At 40.2% G+C, this 16,642-nt stretch overlaps 1 protein-coding gene across 1 annotated transcript in view; it reads left to right on the top strand.

Annotated features, from left to right (window-relative positions):
- The window catches only part of PLD5 (phospholipase D family member 5), a 427,488-nt gene that overhangs the window by 176,802 nt on the left and 234,044 nt on the right, over nucleotides 1–16,642 (top strand). The gene's annotated exons all lie outside the window — the stretch shown is intronic.

Raw genomic sequence — 16,642 nt, forward strand, 5'->3', positions numbered from 1 at the left:
GGCTTCTCTCTAGTTGCTTCGAGCAGGGGCTTCTCCAGTTGCGGTGCACACACTTCTCATTGCTGTGGCTTCTCTTGCTGTAGTGCGCATGAGCTCAGTAGTTGAAGCTCCCAGGCCCTAAAACAGGTTCCGTAGTTGTTGCCCATTTAATTGTTCCACAGCATGTGGGACCTTCCCAGCCCGAGTACTGAACCCATGTCTCCTGCATTGGCAGGTGGATTCTTAACCACTGAGCCACCAGGGAAGCCTCTTTTGTTCTTTTTTTCCCTCTCTTTTTGTGCACATTTGTGAGAAGCAGTGCTTTGGCTGGAAGTAGGGTGTGGTTGTACTGTACCCTCTAGAGGAATGTTATTCTTCAGTTCACATATACCTGGAGTTCAACAAAGAAGACAGGTGTTTGCACACAGCCAGCATTTGACTCATATCACAAGGTCATAGCATGTAATTTGTGTTGGAAATGAAGCATAGCCATGGATGTACAGAATACAGTTCCTTTCCCAAAGCAGCAGGAACAGAGGCCCCGGGATAAATATGATGATGGAAAACGGATTATCATAAAGGTTTTGACTGGAAAACATTGTGGAATAGCAGATGGCAAAAGGGGAGAAGCAAGTTGATTTAAAAGATTTCCTAGGGCATGGTCCTCAGGGTATTTTGAACACAGAAGTGGTAAACTTTGAAAAAGAACAACCTGCTTCAGTCATGAGAGCTATAGATCAAAATTGTTCAACACTTAGTTAAGCTTTAATGAGCAATTTAGAACTTGGATGAAGAAATGCATAGGCAGGTGTGGGGCTCTGGGGTGGTGGGACAAAGCAAAGAGAAGTTTTCAGGAAAGGTATTTGGGATGAAGAGATTTTTTGTTATCTGAGGCTGTCGCTGCTTGATTGTGGTTTGTTGAGCTCTGTGTTGGATTTGCATTCATTTTCTGCCACTTGGCAAATGCTGGTCCCTGGGTATATTACTCATCTCTTGTTTCCTAGTTAATAAGAATGGCGACAGCTCAGCAATATTATTGAAAGGATTAATAAACCTTTCCACTGAAATATTCCAAAGACTGAAAACAACACATATTTCTCTCATAGCTTGAGAGCATATCCACTATAAGTGAGAAATTTCTTAGTAGTCTCATATTATCTTAATATATTATATCTATATATCTATATGAACATTTCATTGTGCAGCATATTTGAAGCAGTGAAGACCTTGAATAAATGTTAGCTCTCTTTAATCTGTTGTCAACAAATGTCACTCCATTGGTTTACTGTAGTAACTGAAAAGCCCTCGTGTTCTTAAGGGTCTTCGTGAGAGCCACAGGTGACAAATGAAGTATATTGTGTAGGTTTACTAACATCCATTAACATATTAGTGTGGTTTTATTTGTGTGTTTGTTGGGAATTGATGAAAAGATGGATCTGCTAAAAGGTAAATTGAGTAACAGAGTAAAAGCAGATGTTTGAGACAGTAAACAGGGCACAAGTAAAGGGTCTCACCTTTAAGCATGACATTTTGCCTCAATATATGGGATGCAGGAGCTTCCCAGGTGGCGCTAGCGGTAAAGAACCTACCTGTCTACGCAGGAGTGGTAAGAGACACAGGTTCGATCCCTGGGTTGGGAAGATCCCCTGGAGGAAGGGATGGCAACCCACTCCAGTATTCGTGCCTGGAGAATCCCATGAACAGGGAAGCCTGGTGGGCTACAGTCCATGGGGTCGCAAAGAGTTAGACATGACTGACTGAGCAGCCCAGCATGCACAAAGGGAGGCAGAGGGCAGTAGAAAGTGGCTGGGCACATGTATCTCCCTAAACTTACTGTAGGGAGAATAATATAACCACTGAAAAGTAGGCCTATCAGAAAAAGAAACAGGAGCTGCAAAAAGTATGAAATATAAGATGTGCTCCTGCTTAATCTAAGACATTGAAAAAATACGCACACAAAATTCATAAAAGTAGAAAACAAAGAAAGGAAGGTAGCTTAACTGTAACTCAACTGTGATATTTTTAGCAATGGCTGGTTGTGCTCCCCTTCCCCGACACATACACATGGTTTTTTCTGTACAATTCTTGGATCTTAGGGAACAAGCTGAGATTTATTTGAGAGGGAGCTGAAACCAGGTACATTCAGACAGGAATAGGCTGTGCTCATAAAGGATAGGCAATCAAGTGCCCTGGTGGGTTTCAGTGTCTTTGGTATAGGCACCATCTGAAGGGTGACTGGGTAGGTTATGTTTCACCTGAGAACTTCACCCTGTGCATGTAAGTGACCTCAGGAACACTGTATACAAAATGAACCCCCCCCCCAAAAAAAAGTGCCTGGTATTCTTACCAGGAGTGGAAGCTTTTTACCCCGTATCTCCCACGGCTGGACTAATGGATTTAGCTAGTTATCTCCTCAGCAGGAGAAGCAAAGAGTACCATCTAAAATCAGCCAGTATTGACTTCCTGGAATGTGGAAGAAAGTTTCTTAAGTGTGGACAACCCAAGAATGAGTCAGGGGCCAAGAGGAAGGCTTTGAACTATTTAGAAAAGGTCCTAAGTAGAGAGTAAAAGCTGATAAAGTCCAAACTCAGCAGTTGTTGGTTGTTGGGTTTTTCTTTATAATATGCATTACATAAAGTTTACTGTTTTAACCATTGTAAGTGTATGATTCAGTGGAATTAAGTACGTTCACATTGTTGTGCGACCATCAGCACCATCCATCCATATAACACTTTTAATACTGCAAAATAAAACTCTATTCTTCTTAAACAAGAGTTCCCCATCCCTCCCTCCCTCTAACCCTTGGCAACCACTGTTCTACTTTCTTTATACTCTAGGTACCTAATATAGGTGGAATTATATGGTATGTATTCTTTTGTATTCAGCTTATTTCACTTAGCATAATGTTTTCAGGGTTCATCCACTGATGTGACATGTATCAGAATTTCTATCCTTTTTAAGGCTGAATAATATTTCATTGTGTGTGTGTGTATATATATATATATATCTCCAAAATGAACAGATATAGCTAAAGACACGATTTATTTATCCATTCATCCATTGATTTGGACTGTTTCTACCTTTTGGATGTTGTGAATAATGCTGCTAAGAACATGGATGTATAAATCTCTGTTGGAGTCCCTGCTTTCCATTCTTTCCAATTAGAAGTGGGATGGCTGGATCATATAGGGTTTCTATTATTTTCTGAGGAACTGCTAGATCCTTGTCCATAGGGTCATCACCATTTTACGTTCTCACAGCAGTGCTCAAGGGTTCCAGTTACTCCACATCCTCGCAAACACTGGTTTTGGTTTTTTGTTTTCTTCGTTTATTTTGGATACTAGCCATCCTAACGATGATGAAGTAGTATCTCATTGTGATTTTGATTTGCATTTCCCTAAAGTGATATTTCGGAGAAGGCAATGTCAACCCACTCCAGTACTCTTGCCTGGAAAATCCCATGGACGGAGGAGCCTGGTGGGCTGCAGTCCATGGGGTCGCAAAGAGTCGGACACGACTGAGCGACTTCCCTTTCACTTTTCACTTTCATGCATTGGAGAACGAAATGGCAACCCACACCAGTGTTCTTGCCTGGAGAGTCCCAGGGACGGGAGAGCCTGGTGGGCTGCCATCTATGGGGTCTCACAGAGTCGGACACGACTGAAGCAACTTAGCAGCAGCAGCAGCAAAGTGATGTTTAGCACCATTTGTATATCTTCTTTAGAGAAATGTCTATTCAAGTCCTTGGCCCACTTTTTAATGAAGTTGTTTATTTTGTTGTTGTTGTTGAGTTATTTATCTGTTTATTTATCTACCACTGTTTCCCCAGGATATCAAGCCTCCTATGTGAGGCTGTCCTGGGACTAGGTCAAGTTCCTAATGTAGAATATGAGATTCCATTGCTTAGAATGAATAGCAAGGCAGCCATTCTCAGGTGCTTTTGTGGGGAGAAGCTGTGTTTACTATAAAAAATTAAACTCTGCTCTGTAAGGCAAGCGCTATGAAATCCCTGATTTGATGTCCTTGCAGTGCAAGAAACACTACTTAGACCTTTTAGAAAACTAGACAGCATAGTTCCTAGGGCTTGGATCTATCACTCCTGACATTCTCTGCCCAGAAACAGCCCTAAACAAACATCTAGCCTGATTCCACTGCCTGAGGACTCTGAAGGTAGGTGTGGGCAGCTCAGGGATCATGACCCAAAGACAGAAGATCAGGAAAGGAGAAGCAGGGTATACATACAAGTTATGTATACAGACTTGTATATGTAACGGCTTTGTAAACTCTAAAGCCATATGTAATTGGTGATAGTTATCCCTGTCCATGTATATGGAACCTTGATAAGGAAGTAGAACCCACATCAGCCTTTGTGATAAATGGAGAGATTGATGGAGCATTGCTCCAAGGAAGAAAAGAAAGAACGTGAAAACCATACTTACTCTTTTTCTCTTCCCAGTTCCTTGATCTTTTTTAAAATTAATTCTTATTATGAGTATAGTTACTTTACAATGTGGTATTAGTTTCTACTGTAAGTGAAATGAATCAGCTCTATTTATACATATGTGCTCAGTTGCTCAGTCGTGGCTGAGTCTTTGCGACCCCATGGACTGTAGCTTGCCAGGCTCCTCTGTGCATGGAAATTTCCAGGAAAGAATACTAGAGGGATTGCCATTTCCTTCTCCAATGTATACACATATCCTCTCTCTCTCTCTTTTCTTAATTTCCTTCCCACTTAGGAACATTGAGTAGAGGTTCTCTTATGATCTTCTAATAAATTTATTTTGTGGCTTCAGAATTTGTAAGGTGTTTTGTTTTGCTTTTGCGGGAGTGATAAATATGTTGTGGTAGGAAGGCATAAAAGCTTGAAGAGCAATTGCTATGAATGGCTAAACCAAAGGAAGATTTATGTATAGCCTGACAGCAACTCAACTCAGCTTCCTTTCAGCCTGAGACCACACTCTCTTTGCAGAAAGTGATTGTTCCGTGGCTCAAAGTGGTGCTTTGTTCAGATATTGCTACATTCCCCCCTGGCTTCACAAAGCAGTGTTCTTATAGATTATCCTGCTAGGTATATGAAAGTAGCTATGCCCACATGTGTGGCTTGTGATGGACTTTTTTGCCTGAGTCTTTGAAAAAGAAAGTTGATAAATTAATGGTTTGGGGAGAGGGACAGTTTGGTATATGTAAAAGCAGTAGAAAACATTTTTCCTACAGTGCTGTTAATTAAACAAGATTTGAATTCTGTTGAAATCTGTTAAAGTATGTACTAAAATATTTACCTCTGCCCTTCTCCCTTCTACTCTTAATGACTTGACTTGTCTATATTACAAAAGTGCATTTCTTTATCCATTGCCTCAGGATATTATTATTTGTATTTTTTTCAGGACTCCTTCCTGGTAATCAGGGTGGAAGGAGAGTAAATTCCCACAGAAGCTCCAGAGTGGATTGAGAGTTGGGAGCAGAGGAACAGGAGAAGACTGGGATGTGTCGGGGGAGAGGATTGGAAGTTTTGAAAAAGAGTAAGAACAGTGGCAGAGATGGAAAGCAGTGAAGAGATAAGGGATAGAAGGAAGTCCGAAAAGAGACTAATGAGGGAGACAAAGAGATGGGGAGGGGAGGAGGAGGAAAAGAGGCAAAGAGAGTTAGGAAGAAGTAAAAGGGAAAGGGGCCATCTGGATAGGCATTAGTCATGGCGATCCAAGATATTCTTCAGTTCACTGAATGTCTTTGCATGTCAACAAGAACCGTGAACTTCCAGATGTTCAAGCTGGTTTTAGAAAAGGCAGAGGAACCAGAGATCAAATTGCCAACATCCTCTGGATCATCAAAAAGCAAGAGAGTTACAGAAAAAACATCTATTTCTGCTTTATTGACTATGCCAAAGCCTTTGACTGTGTGGATCACAATAAACTGTGGAAAATTCTGAAAGAGAAAGGAATACCAGACCACCTGACCTGCCTCTTGAGAAACCTGTATGCAGGTCAGGAAGCAACAGTTAGAACTGGACATGGAACAACAGACTGGTTCCAAATAGGAAAAGGAATAGGTCAAGGCTGTATATTGTCACCCTGCTTATTTAACTTATATGCAGAGTACATCATGAGAAATGCTGGGCTGGAGGAAGCACAAGCTGGAATCAAGATTGCTGGGAGAAATATCAATAACCTCAGATATGCAGATGACACCACCCTTATGGCAGAAAGTGAAGAAGAACTAAAGAGCCTCTTGATGAAAGTGAAAGAGGAGAGTGAAAAAGTTGGCTTAAAGTTCAACATTCAAAAGACTAAGATCATGGCATCCAGTCCATCACTTCATGGGAAATAGATGGGGAAACAGTGGCTGACTTTATTTTTCTGGGCTCCAAAATCACTGCACATGGTGACTGCAGCCATGAAATTAAAAGATGCTTACTCTTTGAAAGGAAAGTTATGACTACCATAGGCAGCATATTCAAAAGCAGAGACATTACTTTGCCAACAAAGGTCCATCTAATCAAGGGTATGGTTTTTCCAGTGGTCATGTATGGATGTGAGAGTTGGACTATAAAGAAAGCTGAGCACCGAAGAATTGATGCTTTTGAACTGTGGTGTTGGAGAAGACTCTTGAGAGTCCCTTGAACTGCAAGGAGATCCAACCAGTCCACCCTAAAGGAGTTCAGTCCTGGGTGTTCATTGGACTGATGTTGAAACTGAAACTCCAATACTTTGGCCACCTGATGCGAAGAGTTGACTCATTGAAAAAGACCCTGATACTGGGAAAGATTGAGGGCAGGAGGACAAGGGGAAGACAGAGGATGAGATGGTTGGATGGCATCACCGACAATGGACATAGGTTTGGGTGGACTCTGGGAGTTGGTGATGGACAGGGAGGCGTGCTGCGGTTCATGGGGTTCATGGGGTTGCAAAGAGTCGGACACGACTGAGTGACTGAACTGAACTGAAGAACTTTCAGAAATTAGTGCTGACCCATTAAGTAGGGAGACTGGTAGCTAGAAGTGTCTTATTAGAGAAGCATGGTGTTGTTGCCAATGAGACCCTTGCATTGAGTGGCAAAATAAGATTAGATGGCTTTAAGTTCCATCCCACTCCAACTCCAAGCTTCCCTAAACACACCCTTTTATAACTGTGGGGTGTGTGTGTGTGTGTGCATGTGTGTTCCTTTTTCAAATAAGAGGAAACTGAACACAGGGGATGACAGATAAAATTCGCTTTTTTGCTCACTTCACTGTTATACCCAAAGTCAATCCTTGCTTTTCTTTACATTTTAATTAGCTTAAAATAAAGATTGTTGAGTTTTGTCAGCAATGTTATTTCTTTTGCCTCCAACTGGATAAAATATCAAACTTTACTGTGATCAGGAAGTAATTTATAAAAGAAACATAAAACAGTCTTAACCAACTGACTTTCACTGTAAGTTGAAAGGACTTGGACTTACTTTGATATATTGAAAGATTCAGAGCTTTTTCTCCGCTTGTTAAAAGCAGAGTGTAGAATACAGGGCTTTTGAGGAATAAGCCCTCAACTTTTCAAAGACCAGCTGTCAATTTGTTGTTACTTTTTGTTTAACTTTATCTATAATGGAAGTGGGGGCACAATGAACATGAAAGTATAACATTTTAGCCATTAAATATTGGCTGCTTCTTATGGACTTATATAAAGCAGTCTTGTTCATTCACTAATATTCAAAATACCTTGTTTCTCTTCATGATGAGTATAGAGGAAATCCTTAATTCTGTATCCCAGAAATTAGATGTGCATAGAAGAGAAGGTGGGAGGCAACAGAATTGGCCTGCTCAGATGGACAGGGAGGCCTGGCATGCTGAGGTTCAGGGGTCGCAAAGAGTCAGACACAACTGAGTGACTGAACTGAACTGAACTGATGGAACTCTTCCATGAAATGGATCACAGTCACATCCCTCTCCCCAGCCCCATAGAGGTATAGATCATATTGTATTATACTTCTTTGCCCATCCTCCACAATACAGATCTACAGACTGCAAGTATGTGGTCATTAAGTGCAGAGTTAATTAATTTAGCACTTTTCTGTATATAGGAAGATGCAACTTTGAGGTTGCATATTCAATTCTATGAATGCTGAGAAAGACAAGGAAATTTCAGAAGAAAAGTTTTAAGTTATCAGAGGTTGGTTCATGAACTTAAAGGAAGGAAGGTATCTCTATAACAGAAGTGCAAGATGAAGCAGCAAGTGCTGATGTAGAAGCTGCAAGAAGTTAGAAGATCTGGCCAAGATAATTAATGAAGGTGGCTATATGAAATGACAGATTTTTTTCTTTTGCCCCCAGTTGGATGACATATCAACCTTTACTGTGATTGGGAAAAAATAATTTGTATAAGAAACATGAAGCAGTGTTAACCAACTGACTTCAGAAAAAAATCTCCAATCACAGTAAGCAGAAAGGACTTTGGCTTACTATGATATATTGAAAGACATATCAGTGTGGACAAAACAACCTTATATTAGAAGAAGATGCCATCTAGGACTTTCATAGTTATAGTGAAAAGGTGAAAGTCACTCAGTCGGATCTGACTCTTTGCCATCCCATGAACTATACAGTCCATGGAATTCTCCAGGCCAGAATACTGGAGAGAGTAGCCTTTCCCTTCTTCCGGGGATCTTCCCAACCCAGGAATCAAACCCAGGTCTCCTGCATTGCAGGCGGATTGTTCACCAGATGAGCCATAAGGGAACCCTCATAGCTATAGAGGAAAGTCAATGCCTAACTTCAGAACTTCTAAAGATAGGCTGACTCTCTTGTTAGAGGAAGCCAATGACTTTAAGTTGAAGCCAGTGCTCATTTATCATTTCAAAAATCCTAGGGCCCCTAAGAATTACATTAAATTTACTCTGCCTGTGCTCTATGAATGGAACAACTGAGTCTAGATGATATCAAATCTGTTTACAACATGGTTTACTGAACATTCTAAGTGTACTTCGAGGGTTTCAAGACTTCGTTGAAGGAAGTAACTAGAATTGGAAGTAGAGTCTGAAAGCGTGACTGAATTACTGCAATGGTCAAACTTGAACAGATGGGGAGTTGCTTTTTATGAATGAGAAACCACAAAGAAAGTGGTCTCTTGGGATGGAAGGTGAAGAGGCTGTGAAAAATGTTGAAATGACAACAGAGGATTGAGATTATTACATAAACTTAGTTGATTAAGCCATGGCAGTAGTCGAGAAGACTGACCACAGTTCTGAAAGAAGTACTATGGTGGGTAAAAGATAACATTGCCATTGCACGTTACAGAGAAATCACCTACGAAAGGAAGAATCAACTGATGTGGCAAACTACACGGTCTTATTTTAAGAAATTGCTGCAGTCACCCCATTCTTCAGCAACCACCACCCTGATCAGCCAGCAGCCATCAACGTCAAGGCAACACCCGCCACCAGCAAACATATGATGACTCACGGAAAGCTCAGATGATGGTTGGCACTTTTAGTGCCAATAAAGCATTTTTAGTGAAGATATGTGCATTGTTTTTTTAGACATAATGCTATTTTACACTTAATAGACTTCACTACGGTGTAAACATAAATTTATAAGTACTGGGAAACCGAAATATTTGTGGCTTACTTTATTATGATATTTGCTGTCCCTGGTGGTTCAGAGGTTAAAGCGTCTGCCTGCAATGTGGGAGACCTGTGTTCGATCCCTGGGTAGGGAAGATCCCCTGGAGAAGGAAATGGCAACCCACTCCAGTATTCTTGCCTGGAGAATCCCATGGATGAAGGAGCCTGGTGGGCTACAGTCCATGGGGTCACAAAGAGTCAGACACAACTGAGCGACTTCATTTTCACTTTATGATGATATTTACTTTATTGCAGTCGTCTGGAACCAAGCCTGCAATATCTCTGAGGTGTGCCTGTATAGTGTCTGTCATTCCAAAATTCCTTCCAGTTCATTCTATCACCTCTACACTTAGAGCTCTCCTTTATAGCTGTTTGTGTTTTCCAAGGCAATGGCACCCCACTCCAGTACTGTTGCCTGGAAAATCCCATGGATGGAGGAGCCTGGTGGGCTGCAGTCCATGGGGTCGCAAAGAGTCGGACACAACTGAGCGACTTCCCTTTCACTTTTCACTTTCATGCATTGGAGACGGAAATGGCAACCCACTCCAGTGTTCTTGCCTGGAGAATCCCAGGGACGGAGGAGCCTGGTGGGCTGCTGTCTATGGGGTCGCACAGAATCGGACACGACTGAAGTGACTTAGCAGCAGCAGCAGCATGTGTGTCTTGGGGATTCCCAGGTGGCACTAGTGGGAAAGAACCCACTTGTCAAGGCAGGAGAAGTAACAGACATGGGTTCAATCCCTGGGTGAGGAAGATCCCCTGGAATAGGAAGTGGCAACAACTCCAGTATTCTTGCCTGGAGAATCCCATGGACAGAGAAGCCTGGTGGGTTACAGTAGGGTCGCACAGAGTTGGACACAATTGAAGTGACTTACCATGTATGTATGCATATCTGTCTTGGCTTTGATCTCCTTGATCAATATAATTTACAGTAAATCTTCAAAATTTCTTGTCCATCGAAGGTAACTTTTAGTTGTCAAACACTATTATAGAAATATCATTATCATTATTATATCTGTTCTCCATCTCTAATGATTTAGTATAATATTGGGAGTAGGTTCTTGTGCTCAGTTAACATGTTGACTCAAACTTGAGTTTTTGTTTTCCGTCCTGATATTTTGGAAAAGATGCCATCTCCACTACAGTGTTATCCTTTGTGTTAGCTAATTTTGATCTCTTTAATTTTTTTCATGTTCAATTTTACAAATAAAACTTCTTCTGTTATGGGAATCCATGGGAAAGTGTATAAATAATAAATAAACAGGGTTATAAAAAACAACAATCACCATTTTGATTTTTTAGCCCTTTCCCCTTATTATTTATTCATCAGTTATTCAATAAATGTTTATTGATCATGTCTGCCATGCCATGCATGTAGATTTAGGCAAGATTGTAGAACTCAAAGAGCTCAATTTAGTGAAAAAGACCAAAAGGTAGAAAATTCATGCATGATCAGATAATGAGTTTGCATGTCCTTGAAAGGGAAAAAATATAAGCCTTATGTTACTGTAGAAATAATTTTCATTATTGGTCTGGCAAAAAGATTGAAAATTTCCTAAAAGAGGGACACCCTTAAGTACCACTGGGAGAACTGTATTAGGCATTAAAAAAAAAAAAAAAAGGCAGACTGTGTAGCTGGAGTTTTATCTTTCAGTTCAACATGTGCTCAGATGTATAAGATCTTCTGCAATTGTAAAAATTCTGAAGAAAACTGAGAAATTCTGTTCCCTGTTGAGGTTATGGCCATTGCAGATCCCTCCCTGTGCTCCTTTTGAGTGGGGTAGACATTAAATAAATGTTGCAATATGACTGTAGTGTCTTGGTTTTCTAGGCAGTACATCACTAAACAATAGAAAAAAGGTTTTTTTAAGTGTTTGGTAATGTGTTGGGAAGATTTTCCCTCTCTTCCATTTTCTGGAAAAATGTTTATGGAATTGATAATGTTTATTTCTAAAATCGATGCAAAGAAATAGAGGAAAATAACAGAATGGGAAAGACTAGAGATCTCTTCAAGAAAATTAGAGATACCAAATGAACATTTCATGCAAAGATGGGCTCAATAAAGGACAGAAATGGTATGGACCTAACAGAAGCAGAAGATATCAAGAAGAGGTGGCAAGAATACACAGAAGAACTCTACAAAAAAGGTCTTCATGACCCAGATAATCATGATGGTGTGATCACTCACCTAGAGCCAGACATCCTGGAATGTGAAGTCAAGTGGGCCTTAGGAAGCATCACTACAAACAAAGCTAGTGGAGGTGATGGAATTCCAGTTGAGCTATTTCAAATCCTGAAAGATGGTGCTGTGAAAGTGCTGCAGTCAATATGCCACAAATTTGGAAAACTCCACAGTGGCCACAGGACTGGAAAAGGTCAGTTTTCATTCCCATCCCAAAGAAAGGCAATGCCAAAGAATGCTCAAACTACCACACAATTGCACTCATCTCACACGCTAGTAAAGTAATGCTCAAAGTTCTCCAAGCCAGGCTTCAGCAGTACGTGAACCATGAATTTCCAGATGTTTGATCTGGATTTAGAAAAGGCAGAGGAACCAGAGATCAAATTGCCAAAATCCGTTGGATCATTGAAAAAGCAAGAGAGTTCCAGAAAAACATCTATTTCTGCTTTATTGACTATGCCAAAGCCTTTGACTGTGTGGATCACAACAAACTGTGGAAAATTCTGAAAGAGATGGGAATACCAGACCACCTGACCTGCCTCCTGAGAAATCTGTATGCAGGTCAAGAAGCAACAGAACTGGACATGGAACAACAGACTGGTTCCAAATGGGGAAAGGGGTATGTCAAAGCTATATTGTCACCCTGTTTATTTAACTTATATGCAGAGTACATCATGCGAAATGCCAGGCTGGATGAAGCACAAGCTGGAATCAAGATTGCCAGGACAAATATCAATAACCTAGATATGCAGATGATATCACCCCTATGGCAGAAAGCGAAGAACTAAAGAGCCCCCTGATGAAAGTGAAAGAGAGTGAAGAAGTTGGTTTAAAACTCAACATTCAGAAAGCTGAGATCATGGCATCCAGTCCCATCACTTCATGGCAAATAGATGTGAAACAATGGCAACAGTGAGAGACTTTATTTTCTTGGGCTCCAAAGTCACTGCAGATGGTGACTGCAGCCATGAAATTAAAAGATAGTTGCTCCCTAGAAGAAAAGATATGACCAACCTAGACAGCATATTAAAAAGCAGAGACATTACTTTGCTGGCAAAGGTCTGTCTAGTCAAAGCTATGGTTTTTCCAGTAGTCATATATGGATGTGAGAGTTAGACTATAAAGAAAACTGAGGGCCAAAGAATTGATGTTTTTGAAGTATGGTGTTGGAGAAGACTCCTGAGAGTCCCTTGGACTGCAAGGAGATCCAACCAGTCTATCCTAAAGGAAATCAGTCCTGAATATTCATTGGAAGGACCGATGCTGAAGCCAAAACTCCATACTTTGGCCACCTGATGAAAAGAACTGACTCACTGGAAAAGGCCCTGATGCTGGTAAAGATTGAAGACAGGAGGAGAAGGGGATGACAGAGAATGAGATGGTTGGATGGAATCACTGACTCAATGGACATGAGTTTGAGTAAGCTCCAGGGTTGGTGATGGGCAGGGAAGCCTGGCATGCTGCAGTCCATGGGGTCGCAAAGCGTCAGACACAACTGAGCCACTGAACTGAACTGAACTGATTTCTAAAATGATACCACCTAAACTTGGAGTTCTTCTGTGTGAACGTTTTAAATTTAAAAACTCATTTCCTTTAATTGATATAAGGGTATTAAGTTTACCTGTTTCTTGTTGAGTGAGGTTCAATAATTTTATTTTGCAAAGTTGTCCATTTTATCTACACTGATTAATTTCAACTTATTCATAATATTACCTTCTTTATGGTTCATTTTATGTGACTTTATAGAGCTTTTTTCAATTTGTGTCTTTCTGTTTTCATATATGTATAGCTGAAAATTTATCAATTTTATTGATCTTCCAAAAGAACCAGGCTTTTGTTTCATTGTTAAATCTTCTTGGTATTTTCAATTTTCTCTTTAAATGAATTTTGGTCTGTATTATTTCCATTTCTCCAATTTCATTTTATCTTGCTTTTTTTTTAAAAGAAATTCTACATTCTTAAGTTAGAAGTTTAGATTATTTAAGAATTTGTTGCTGTTGTTCAGTTGCTAAATTATGTCCAACTCTGCGACCCCATGAACTGCAGCAGGCCAGATTTCCCTGTCCTTCGCTATCTCCCCAAGTTTGCTCAAACTCATGTCCATTGAGTCGGTGATGCCATGAGTAGGCTTTTCAACTCAGGTGGCCAAAGTATTGGAGCTTCAGCATTAGTCCTTGCAATGAATATTCAGGGTTAATTTCCTTTAAGATTGGTTTCATCTCTTTACTGTCCAAGGGACTCTTAAGAGTCTTCTCCAACACCACACAGGTCAAAGGCATCAATTTTTCAGCGCTCAGTCTTCTTCATGGTACAACTTTCACATCCAGACATGACCACTAGAAAAACCGTAGCTTTGAGTATATGGACCTTTGTCAGCAAAGTAATGTCTATGCTTTTGATTATGCTGTCTAGGTTTGTCACGGCTTTTTTCCCAAGGAGCAAACATCTTTTAATTTCATAAATGCAGTCACCATCTGTAGTGATTTTGGAGCCCAAGAAAATAAAATCTGCCAGTGTTTTCTCCACCCCCTCCACCCATGTGTTTGCATGAAGTGATGATCTTAGTTTTTTGAATGTTGAGTTTTAAGCCAACTTTTTCACTCTCCTCTTTCACTTTCATCAAAAGGCTCTTTAGTTCCTCTTGGCCTTCTGCCATTAGGGTGATGTCATCTGCATACCTGAGGTTGTTGATATTTATCCCAGCAATCTTGATTCCAGCTTGTGATTCATCCAGCCCAGCATTTCACATGATGTATTTTGCATATATGTTAAATAAACAGGGTGACAATATACAGCCTTGACATACTCTTTTCTGAATTTTGAACCAGTTCATTGTTCCATGTCTGGTTCTGACTGTTGCTTCTTGACCTGCATACAGTACCCACTATATGAACTGGTTCAAAATTCAGCTTACAGAGATGCATGTTAGTACAATATACTAACAATGGCACTCATTTAGTGCTCTTTATTTTGGGGGCACTGTTCTAAGTACTTACATAAAGCATCTTATTTAATTTAATTTTTAATAACAATTCTATAAGGCAGTTGTTGTTATTATGCCCATTTTACAGACAAAGAATCTAAAGCATAAAGACTAAATACTTGCCCAAGGGCATACAACTATTAAGTGGCAGAATCCAAGCAATCTTTTTCTAAAGCCTGAGCCTTCAACAAGTTTACAGTGCTGCTTCTTAAAAATAAAATTAGTGAAGATTCAAGGATGAATGCCAAGTAAAGGAGCAAGGATGAATGCATAATCTGTTCTGCAGAATTTTGCAGAGTTGATAAGCTTGGCCCATAGATTTGCCTCTAGCTCCCAAACAGTGTGAAAAAGAATGAGCTGCAAGATTTACAGTCACCAAAATGTGGAAATGAACCTTTCTTTTTTTTTTCAGGAAGGTCACTGAAAGAAATCTCCTGTTGCTCTCCATTTGCATGGTGATTTTCATTTCATTCATTCACTCTGTATTTGTTTATACAATAACCACCTCTTGAGCACCTTCTATTTGTTAGGCTCTTTGCTTATTGCTTGTAGATGGAAGGAATAAAACAACCCATGCCCTAGAGATACCCAGAGCATGTGGTTAAAGATCAATGGTATATCTTACTTGTGTTTTCTCCCACTTTATCCCCGAATGTGCAGTAGAACATAATGACAGGCACGAATGGATTTGGAACAGGTTCTTCTGTAAGATGAGACCTGAGGGAAGGTTAGAAAACACTAGAAAGAAACAACCATTTGAACTGATGGTGCCTGGTCACAGAAACATCATTATTTCCAAACTACATCTTTCTGTGTAATCTGTAACCTGAGGCTGCCCCTGGACAAACTGGATACTGTACTTTAGAAGATTCCATGATTCTTTGGAGACCATGTGGCTGCAGGGATGAAGGGCAGGAGGGTGGTAGGAGGAAACAAAGCCAGCTGGTTTCACCAAAGCTCTGAAATCCATGTGCGTGTGCATGCATATCTGTGCATATATGTGTCCCATTGCTAAGAGAGTACTCCTGGCTGCCTGGTCAAAGGTCACTCTTGCTCCTTCTGAAAATACTCCCTAGAAGCTGCAAAAAATATTTTTAAAAATGGTTCTTTCTCCTCTTCTCCCCATCTCAATTTATCTAATAAAAGGAATGTAGGCAAAATTATTTGTCCCAGTGGTCATGGCTCTTGCCTAGTAACATAGCCTTATTTTCTGCCACCTTTGACCATGAACCCCTGGATATAGGGATAACATTATAACACTTGGGCCTAAAGATAAGGACATGATTTATTTTGACACCTGAAACTTGGGCTTGGGTTTCTAAGTGAAAATCATATCAACACTATGAACGTTGGTTAAGATTTTATTCAGTGTTTTAAAATGCATGATGTCGCCTAAAGACCCATGATGCTGGCATCTGATAGATTCAGTTTTTTGGTCAAAGTGCAGAATTCATCCTGACCACAGAGGGCATCTTTCCTGAAGTCATTGCACCATAAAGATCTTAAGAAGAAGATGAGATGGGAAAAGTGAGAGGATACAGAGTTTCAACGCAGTTTGCATAGTGGTGGTAACAGGGAACTGAGAATAATTACTGAGGTACCTTGTGTTTCATTTTTAATTTGCAGTAATGGGCCTTATAGTCATCTTTTCTGGACTATTTTTGATTAGAAAGAAAAAGAGCGAATTCATTTGGAAGTCTTGATGTAGCACATGAATTATTTAATAGATTACATATTTAGCAAGGGTTTGAAAGCTATGTTAAGGAATAAGCATAAAGGTCTTAGACATTTCACCCAGAGAGTAGTGCTGCTCTGGCAGCAACAAAACTAACTCTTCCCCAAAGGGTTTTGCATGGAACTTTTAAAAAAGCTGTCACAGCTTGAGGTTCCTAAGCCAAAGCTGCTTC

This window comes from Bos javanicus, chromosome 16, assembly GCF_032452875.1.
Source record: "Bos javanicus breed banteng chromosome 16, ARS-OSU_banteng_1.0, whole genome shotgun sequence".
Classification (NCBI taxonomy): Eukaryota; Metazoa; Chordata; class Mammalia; order Artiodactyla; family Bovidae; genus Bos; species Bos javanicus.